Below are 9,828 nucleotides of genomic sequence, written 5' to 3'. Positions count from 1 at the left end.
ATTATTTTAGATTCCTACCCATCCAATAATTCCATAAGAAAAATAAGACTGTACAAGAATATGATAAACCATTTTGATAGTGTTTGGATGAACAAAACTAGTTAAACGCTTGAAAACATAGGTCAAATATCTTAATACGTTAACATTTTTTTCAATTTGATTAGTCCATTTATGTTGACAGTCTAACACAGTGGTTGGCAAACTCATAAGTCAAAAGAGCTTATGATCAGCAGTTGAACAATTAAGATTTCCTTTAAGAACCAAATTCCTTAATGTTTTGAACTGTTTCTTCTGTAATGCCAACGTACCTTAATGATAAAGTACGTGCATAAGCAGCAGAAAATATGCGTAATCGCTCCCCATTTTAACTAGAAATTCTTTAAATTGCCGATGATTTTTTTATTTTTTTTAAAGGAAAACCCCGCTAAACCTCTGTTTTGAGGCTCGTCAGAAGGTGTGATAGAGGGGATATGGAAGGAGGTAATGAAAAATACACCAAAACACCCAGACCAATTAGGAAAAAAATCTTTCTTTGAATAAAAAGCTTGGATAAAAACCTTTGGCTAAAATTGTGATGACAACATTGATCATTTAAACATTTCTTCTGGAAATGTCTGCGCACAAAACGGTTCTTGATGAATGATGCAATTGTAAAGAAGTATCTCGAGATATTTTTTTTTTTACTTCAAAATATTGATAAAAAAAAACATTTTGCCCCATTTGCATCTTTGAAACAATTTTATCGAGTTTAATATGATGTTTTTCCATGCATTTAATGACAGCATTTGCAATATTCTCGCCAAGTGTTAGAACCATAGAATTAGGAATAGTTCAGAAACCGCATACGCACATCAAACAGAAGGCGACTCAACTACTCATAAATGAGTAGGTTTACGTTTTGACCATTTATTTTTTTTGTAGACGTCGCTCAGTACGCAACTCCTGATTTGAATTCAACTATGCCGTGTTGTGTCCTTTTAAAGTTTAGAAATACTGCTAGGATCTTAAAGAAACAGGATGCAATCACATTTCATCTGTAATTTGCAAATTCATGTGTATATAACAAATGCATTACCTAAAAATTGAATTATTTTTCCATCTGTCAGATTGTCGAAGAAACAAAATGGAAATTTTGTTAGTGTTGCCAGGGTAGTAATTTTTTTACCCTACTTTGCTCATCTAATGAAAGAATTAATGAAAATTAGACCTCAGATTAAACAAAGCCGTGGGGGACATTCGAACGACATGATGTTTAAAACATCAAATATTATTTAACATGATATAAAAATATACGTTTTATGTCAAAAAAAATTGTTTTATATTTTAAGTTCAAAGTTCATTAATTTAATTACTCTTATTAAATGACCCTTTACTTATCTACTCTGTTGTATCAATCAATGTTTCCGCGTGCACAATAAAATTTTAGAGAAATTAACAGATTTCTTTTTTTTACCTTACATTTGTGCTATGATTTTTTTTCCCATCAAGCAACATTACCCGGCGACTTCACGAACGCGCGCGGCAAATGTGAGACGGAGTGGGGGAATTATTGGACACAGTCCGACGTATTCAAATATGATTCTACGCTCCTTCTGGACTATTCTATGGTTAGAACTTTCAGTGGCAATAATCCTTCTTTAGAACCGGTAGATGAAATAAATCGAAAAAAGGTTAAACTTGCGCTGTGCGCGCGCCGAATCGCAGTTTGCCGACACAATCAAAAGTTCGATATCAATTATTGTGTTTAGTTCAAATAAGATATGTAGATTATCATTTTTGTGTTTCAGATTACTTCGATTGTGAGGATGTGCGTAACAGGGAATAGATAGGTACCGCGAAACCGTTGATTTTCTCCAAAAAAATGTACATTGTGCTTTGTTTTTTAATTACGAAGAATGACCTTGGTAATCATTGAATTGGGTTACAATTGTAAATTCAGTCATATTTAAATGAGATTTCAAGCAATTTAAAATTTTGATGGCGGGCAAAATTACCTGCATGTTCCTCCATGTTTGCCCGCAACCATTATTTGTTGAACTGTAGCTCATATTTATTTATTTATTAACGGACATTGTCCATGTATACAATTTATAAGGTTTAAATATTACAATAAAATAATAGTTTAAAACATTTTTTAAAAAAAGAAAGAAGCATTGACAAACATAAGGGACATCGAGACAAGATCTGGACTATTTATTTAGTGCTCGTTTAAATCGTTGTAAACTTAAACCAAAAAAGTCCAGATCTTGTCTTGAGTTAACAATACGACAAAGGCGGGTCATTGGAGAATTTAGGCCATAGTTTGTTCTATGCTGATCGATGAACAGTACTTCATTGTTTCTCAATCTACGAGTCGGAATATTGAATTTTACTTGTCCCAGTAATGATGGAACATCGATTATACCATTTAGTATGCCGAACATATATATGGAGTCAATATTAGTTCTACGTTTTTGTAGACTAGAAATATTTAACATTGACTCTATTTCAGCATAAGAATAATTATCTCTCTCTAGTCCAAGCATCCACGCTATTTTTCGAAGCAAGCGATGTTGGACTGATTCAATGTGATTTATGCGATTGACATAGAATGGAGACCGGACCACAATTCTAGGAGGCATATTCTAGAAGAGGGCGAACAGTTGAGCAATAAAGAGTTTTGATTGTACGGACATTAGTAAAATCAGAGGATATTCTGTTAATGAAGCTGTCATATGACTTTCTTGTCTAAGAACTACTTTATTGAATTATTAATTCAAGGGCAAAATTGTCGTTTGAGCATATTTTCAAAGGCTAATTAATAAAATATTCGTCTAAAAACAATTGGGCAAATTTGCCCGCCAAACTTTATTTGTTTTCATACAAGCAATTCATAGGCCTTAGGGTTATCAAAATGTGGTTGATAACTTAAGAAAAATTAATAAATCTTGATTATTTAAAGAAATGTTTCATTTAAGTACGCATGCCAATAACATTAGTCATAATTACCTAAATTACATTTTTTAATATCAGGTAGGTACACAATTTTTTCGAAATGGTAAATACTTATACCTATGTTGTGAGAAATAATAATTGTTTCAGGAATATAGTTAACTCTTAAAAGACTGTGGTAAATAATCCCTTTGCGTGCGGTGATGTAACATCGTGTTACCACTAGTAAAAGACGGAATAATTTAAATTTCAGACGTTTGAATAAAAAACAAACATGGAGAGATACTGTTTAATAATTCCTTTTTCATAATTTATGAAAATAAACATATAATTTAGTCCTGTTATAGCAACAAAAAAAAAACAAAAATATTACGCGCGTGCGTCCCACATCACTGTCATCAACCGACCAAAAACTGAATCTGTTTGACACAACACCCGCTACAGAACAGCGTCTCTGTCTTTCTTGTTATGAGTTCTATCTTCGTGCTCTCTCTTATACATATGTGTTGCTGAATTAGCGGAAATTCATCCGTCGCGTGGTAAGGATATATTTTTTTGCATTAACATCCAGCATAGTTGTACAAATTTTACTTTCTAAATCCAGTGTGAAAATATCCATTTGAAGATTACAAAAAACACGAGTTCATCATTAAAAAAAATAAGAGAGATATATCAAGTTTTGTGTCCCATGTCGACTAGTGTGACATCACAGCCACACAAGAGTTAACGAACAACTAAGAAGGTTAACGACATCAATTTTAAAAATTAATATAAATTATTTCGGAATTTAAGTCCATAGCTACGAAAGTGAAATAATATCATTTGAGGGTGGATAATAATGGAGGCTGGTTAACTCCAGATATAATGAAAATGATCTAATATAGAAACAAATTGTATACCATGTAAAAAATGATAAATGCTTCAGAAACTATTAAAAAGCAATATAAGGAATATAAAAACACACTATCAAATGAATTAAGAAAGGTAAAGAAGAATTACATTTAATTATCCACAAAATGATAATATTTTTGAAAATCTAAAATACCTAATGTGTGCAAAACCTTCATAATAGTTTTAATTTAATTAAAACTAATTATTAAAATAAGAAAGTGACAACCCTAACACATTTTTTCGTTAGGGAAAAATTGACAACCCAGAGGCTCAACTTATGCATTTCAATTTGCCCACCGTCATAATTCTTGAGTTAAGCTACTAACAGCACATAATATGAACAGGAAATAATCTGAAAACCTTTGTCTTTGCTATCGAGCAGTATATTAAAAAACACAGAGTCGTAATTGGCCCGCAAAAAAATATACGCGCACTTTGACAGGTTCTGACAAGCCACTGAGTAAAGCTAGTGACTACAGCTTCTGAGGGAAGTTAGTGACATAAATCTACTTTCGTCCTTAATGTACCAAATTTACCGAAATCAAATGGAAATATGTTTTTTTAAAGGTTGATCATAGATTAGACTTTTTGGGCAAAATATCCATTCAGGCAAAATTGGACGGTTTCGCGGTATTTTAATTATTTTTCTGTCAATGTCTTGCAGATCCGGAACTGCGCGAAAAAGACCACTGCATGTCGAAAGTGTATTAATGAATCAATGATGTCGAAACTTTTATGTGGATAAATCAGTCGGCATTGAAATTCAACCTAACGGCGTCGATGATATTCATCGGAATAAACCAATGAACCATCAACTGGCCCCAAAAATCGGTATTATCGTAAAATTCACTCGGAGAAATGTCGAGGATCAACTGAAGAGCAAAATTAAATTGAATAAAGGACTCACCACAAAATACATCGACTTTCCTGGAGACGAAAGAGAGATATTCTTCAATGATCACCTTACACCAATAAATAAACTACTTTATAAAAACTGTTGGAAAACTGGGAATAGCAAAAACTACAAATAATTACTGTTGGATCCGTGATTGCCGTATGTTTTAAAGAAAAAACTAGATGTCATATCACCGCTAATTCCCATCACTCGCGAGCAGGTTTCGCAAAATATTATGATTACGATTCTTTATTTATTAATTTCGTGTTGCGTTACGTCTTTTCAGCACTCTCTAAAATAAAATAACACACTTTAATCGCCATTACAAAAAATACGTTTAGAAACACAAATTGTTATTGTCACGATTCTGTTTCACGCAGATTTAAAACTGCATCAATGTAGCCGTGCGTGTACGTACTGGTATGTTAGGAAAAGCCGACGCGACCAAATCTTTACACTTTCATCATTAGAAAAATGAAAAAGTGTCAGTATATTTTTTAAAAATATATATTTATTTAATGCACAAAATACACAATTTTATCGTAGCAGTTATATTTTTTTATGTCCCGACTTGTTAGAAAATTCCGTGTTAAGTCGGGACTCTTCTATATATAAATCAAAAACATTTGTAAACATATTAAACAATATACAAAATAATCAAAACACTATACAAAATAATAATGAAAAAAAAAAACCAACAAAATATAAATGTCAAGAATTGGAATGCAGAAAAGTTATTTAATAATACATAGCAATATGTTATTAATAATTTATACTAACATATGACCTGTCAATGGCTGGTTTAAGTGGCCACTTTACACACTCTGTAACATTGACCATTCTGCCCATATTTGAACATCTACATTCCTTTCATCTGTTGATGTTTGTGAAGTCTCCACTGTGGAATCATCTCCCATCCACCATCAAAGATGTTACTACAGTATCTCTCTTTAAATCACGTCTGAAGAAATATCTCCCTTCTCTTCCTTAATCTCTCTTCCTTTCCTCTGTATTCCTTTTTCCCATTGAGTAATAGTATTGATTTAAGGTAATTTATGGTATATACGAATACTGCAATTATACAGTTATTTCTATTTTTATATATCTTAAGCATTTTTTTAATATTTTGTATTGAATATGTTTTGCAACTTCAATTATAAAAACAAAACTTATATTTCATTGGTTGGTTGGAAGAAACTGCCATTTGGTAATAATCTTGCCAATATACAATTAACATTATGTACAAAAAGCTAAATAAATAAAATAAATTACTATTACATAAAAGCATTTTATACTTTACGGATCTAAGCTTGGAGGTGGAGTTTTAGCAAAATGTAAACTCTCGCCTTCCACACAGAAGCCAGGCTCTTTATAGACCTGGGCTTGGAGGGCTAGAACTGTTCACGGGGACCCGTCACAATAGATCTTCACAGGTCGCAGTGATGTCAGGAGCTTGCATAGTACTGACCCCCACCTCTAAGAATTATACACTGGCTCAAACATTTGATTTCAACTCTTAATTTATACTTACTTACATCTACTACCTGCATCAAATAATTTATTGTTGGTTGTGATTTTTTACAATTAAATTTAAATGTTCATGGAAGCAGAGAGAGAGGGAAGAAAGTAGAGTAGCTATACAATGTCTTCTCCTTTTTATGAACTTTTTAGGTAATATTTTTATTTTTACTTTTTTAGAATTAAATTATTTTTCCCCTCTCCTCCTGCATTCATTAGTGTGAAATCTGTAATTGGTATTACTTTTTTTTATTGTTTTTTTTGTACCTTGTTTTATATAAAGACTGTATGATTTCATTAATAAATAAATAAATAAATACCTGACGGTACATTCATTTAGTCCTAGATCTTTTCCCGTGGTATTCCAAAGGTAGAAATGAAAGGCATAGTGTTTGTATGTATTTTAATTTCAGCATATGGATACATAATACTTGATACATTACATAAGTCAATAATAAACGTACAGTGTAGTATTCAAACATGCTTATGTTATTTATAATGTCAATCTGCCTCACATTACAAAGAACTTAATATTGTTAAGCTTAGAATCTAACGTTACCTAACTATATCTCTAGACACAATAGTTATTATACTTGGATATAATATATACTTAAGAAATCTTAAAATATTAGACAGTTAATACATATTTCTGATAGAAACTTTTTTATTGGTTAAAAAACACTTTACAAAGAGAAAATTTTATATCGACCAGAAATGACACCGTAATATTTGTCTTCTTAAACCTACCTATAGTAATTTACAATGAACTTAAATGGAATGATAAAAACGTTTAAAATTTTGACTAAAAAATCAAAATCGTTTTGTATAATACTCGAGATGTGTTGCGACTTCTGTCGGCGAAGACAATTAATATGAAATCTTGCGTCTGAATGGAACCAAAGACTAAAAAATCAATCGATAAAAAATTAAATAAACTATAGTTTTTTACACGTTAATTTAAAAAATAATTAAAGCAAAATGTCTCGTGGTTCGATTCAGATTTGATTTAACACGTTTTTAAAAGCTCTCGTAATCGAAATGATTTTTTTGAATATTTTTAAATAATTTTAAACAAATAAAAATACAGTCAAAAATTTAATAAATGCCTTCCATTGAGCCCTTGGGAAAACATTCAGAAAACTTTTAAATCAAATAATAAATAAATTAATCATTTTGATTATTTTGAGCTTAAACTGTATATGAAAAAAAGAATTACATGGATTATCATATTAAAATCTATATATTTATGTATTCATTCTCGCGATGTTAAAAACTCATTCCGTTAATTTTTAAATCTCTTGAATTTTCAATATTCTGTTCTTTTTTTAAAACACGCGCATTCGACGACGTTCCATTCTTTGTTTAAACATTTAAATCTCTATTCCACTTTTAAATACATCGATTAACATGTACATAGACAAATACTTAGATATTTTTTTTCTGTATTTATAAAACGGGTCCCGAATAAAATATTTTTTAGATAAATTTTGAAGAATCGCAACAATATTAAATTATGTTATTTTTAACAGGGATAAATATATTTTTTAATGCTTTGGAAGCAATAGAAGTATTTTTTTTAAATGGCAAATAAATTGGCATAATCCATCATTCTTCTTAAAAATTAAAAATATCTCGTCAAACATTTTGCCAACTTATTGGACATAACTTTGTTAGTTTCCTGGACATTTATCTAAGAAAACATATTATAATACAATAACTAATTGTTATATATCGTAAAACACTATGTGGCACATATAAATAATTTTCCTTCTTTTATTTTTAAGCCAGCATCCATCTTTGTTCAATTTTCACCACACAAATGCCTATATCTATCGCATTTACTCCTCGCAGTAAACCATACAAGAGTGAAAGAGATAGCGATTATACAAAATTTAGTGTTCCAAAAAATGTTGCCAGTAAAAAAAATGTAAACAGCTACCAATGAAGAAAATTTTAAAATTCAATTACGGGGTAATATTGATAAATTTTCCCTTCTCATACAAACAAAAATATTTTAGAAAGTTGTAAGCGTAAAATATATATTTTTACAAGTAAATACGTACATTACAATATTAGTAAAGGAGGGATAGTAAAATTAAACAGTATATTTTTTTGTAAAAAAATAAAAAATAGACTGCAATAATTAATAATAAAAATCAAGTTACTTAAAGTTTTTAAATATTAATAAATAGCACAACCAAGTTTTGAAAAAAAAAAACAACACAAATACTGATTTTTCAAAAAAGAAAATTATCACTTGTCAAAAAATTGAGCTAAAAAATATTTTTACATAGTAAAATTATAACTTACTGGCATTTAATATATATGTGTACATAACAATAATTCTAATATATAATATATGTGAATACTTCTTTGGCACATAAATAAATGTTTTTTTTATATGGTAAAAAATATTATATACTACTCAAACACTGGCAAGAATTTTTTTTTCAATATAATTTCTTACTCTGAAAAATAATCATTCTGTAATGGCAACATGCTAATATACTGAATTATTTTAATAACAATATTTTTTAGTTGTCATAGACATTCCAGAGTACAATTATAAGTTGTGTCATTATATGTACATTTCAGAGTACAATTAAAATTTGTGTTATACATTCTAGAGTACAATTTTAAGTTATGTCAACAAATGTACATTTTAGAGTACAAATTGAAAGTTGTGTCATTAAACATTCCGGAGTACAATTTTAAGTTGTCCATTATATGTACATTCCAGAGTACAAATTTGAAGTTGTCATTTATACATTCCTGAGTACAAATTTAAAGTTGTGTCATACATTCTGGAGTACAATTTTTAGTTGTGTCATTATACATTTAATTTGAAGTTGGTGTCACTATACCGTTCCAGAGTATGTGTCATAATACATTCCAGAGTAATATTTGAATTTGTGTCATTTATACAATCCAGAGTACAATTTTAAGTGGTGTCATTATATGTACATTCCAGAGTACAAATTTGAAGTTGTGTCACTTATACATTCTATAAAACTTTTTGATGTTGTGTCATTATACATTTCAGAGTACAATTTGCACAAAATAGTAGTATGAAACTTGAAAATAAAAAAAAACATTAAATGTTTTTGCTGCCTTCAATATTGTTTTTAAAATGTTAAGATATTTTAAAAAGAGAAGCATTCCTACTATTTAAAAATGTTCAAAAAAAAATATTATAAAAATTAATAAAAAAAAAATAATGCATGATTTCAATAAATAAAATTGAAAAAAAATATTCCGAACTTTTTATGCTAATATTTCAAATATTAGTAAAGATTTTCACACATTTGCCAAACATAGGAATACATAATTCGTCCGTACCATCAAATCGTACGCACTGACAAAATTTGAGCCGCCAAATTCTAAAACATCGAAAGCCATACTCGATTCAAGCGCACACGTTTAAGTACGAGATTAATTAAAAAAATAAACAGTACGTCAACAATGTCCGTCTTCAGGCTGTCTCGGAAACACTAATTTACGCGAATTAAAATTTTAAATCGTACGAGAATTCACGGCTAGGACAGCATTTCGCATTCGTAAAAAAGTAATTTTTATTCAATACGTGACGTATT

Source organism: Micrasema longulum, unplaced genomic scaffold, assembly GCF_059751315.1.
Source record: "Micrasema longulum isolate JH-2025_06_02 unplaced genomic scaffold, ASM5975131v1 h1tg000493l, whole genome shotgun sequence".
In the NCBI taxonomy this organism is placed as follows: domain Eukaryota; kingdom Metazoa; phylum Arthropoda; class Insecta; order Trichoptera; family Brachycentridae; genus Micrasema; species Micrasema longulum.
This window is presented reverse-complemented; position numbering follows the sequence as displayed.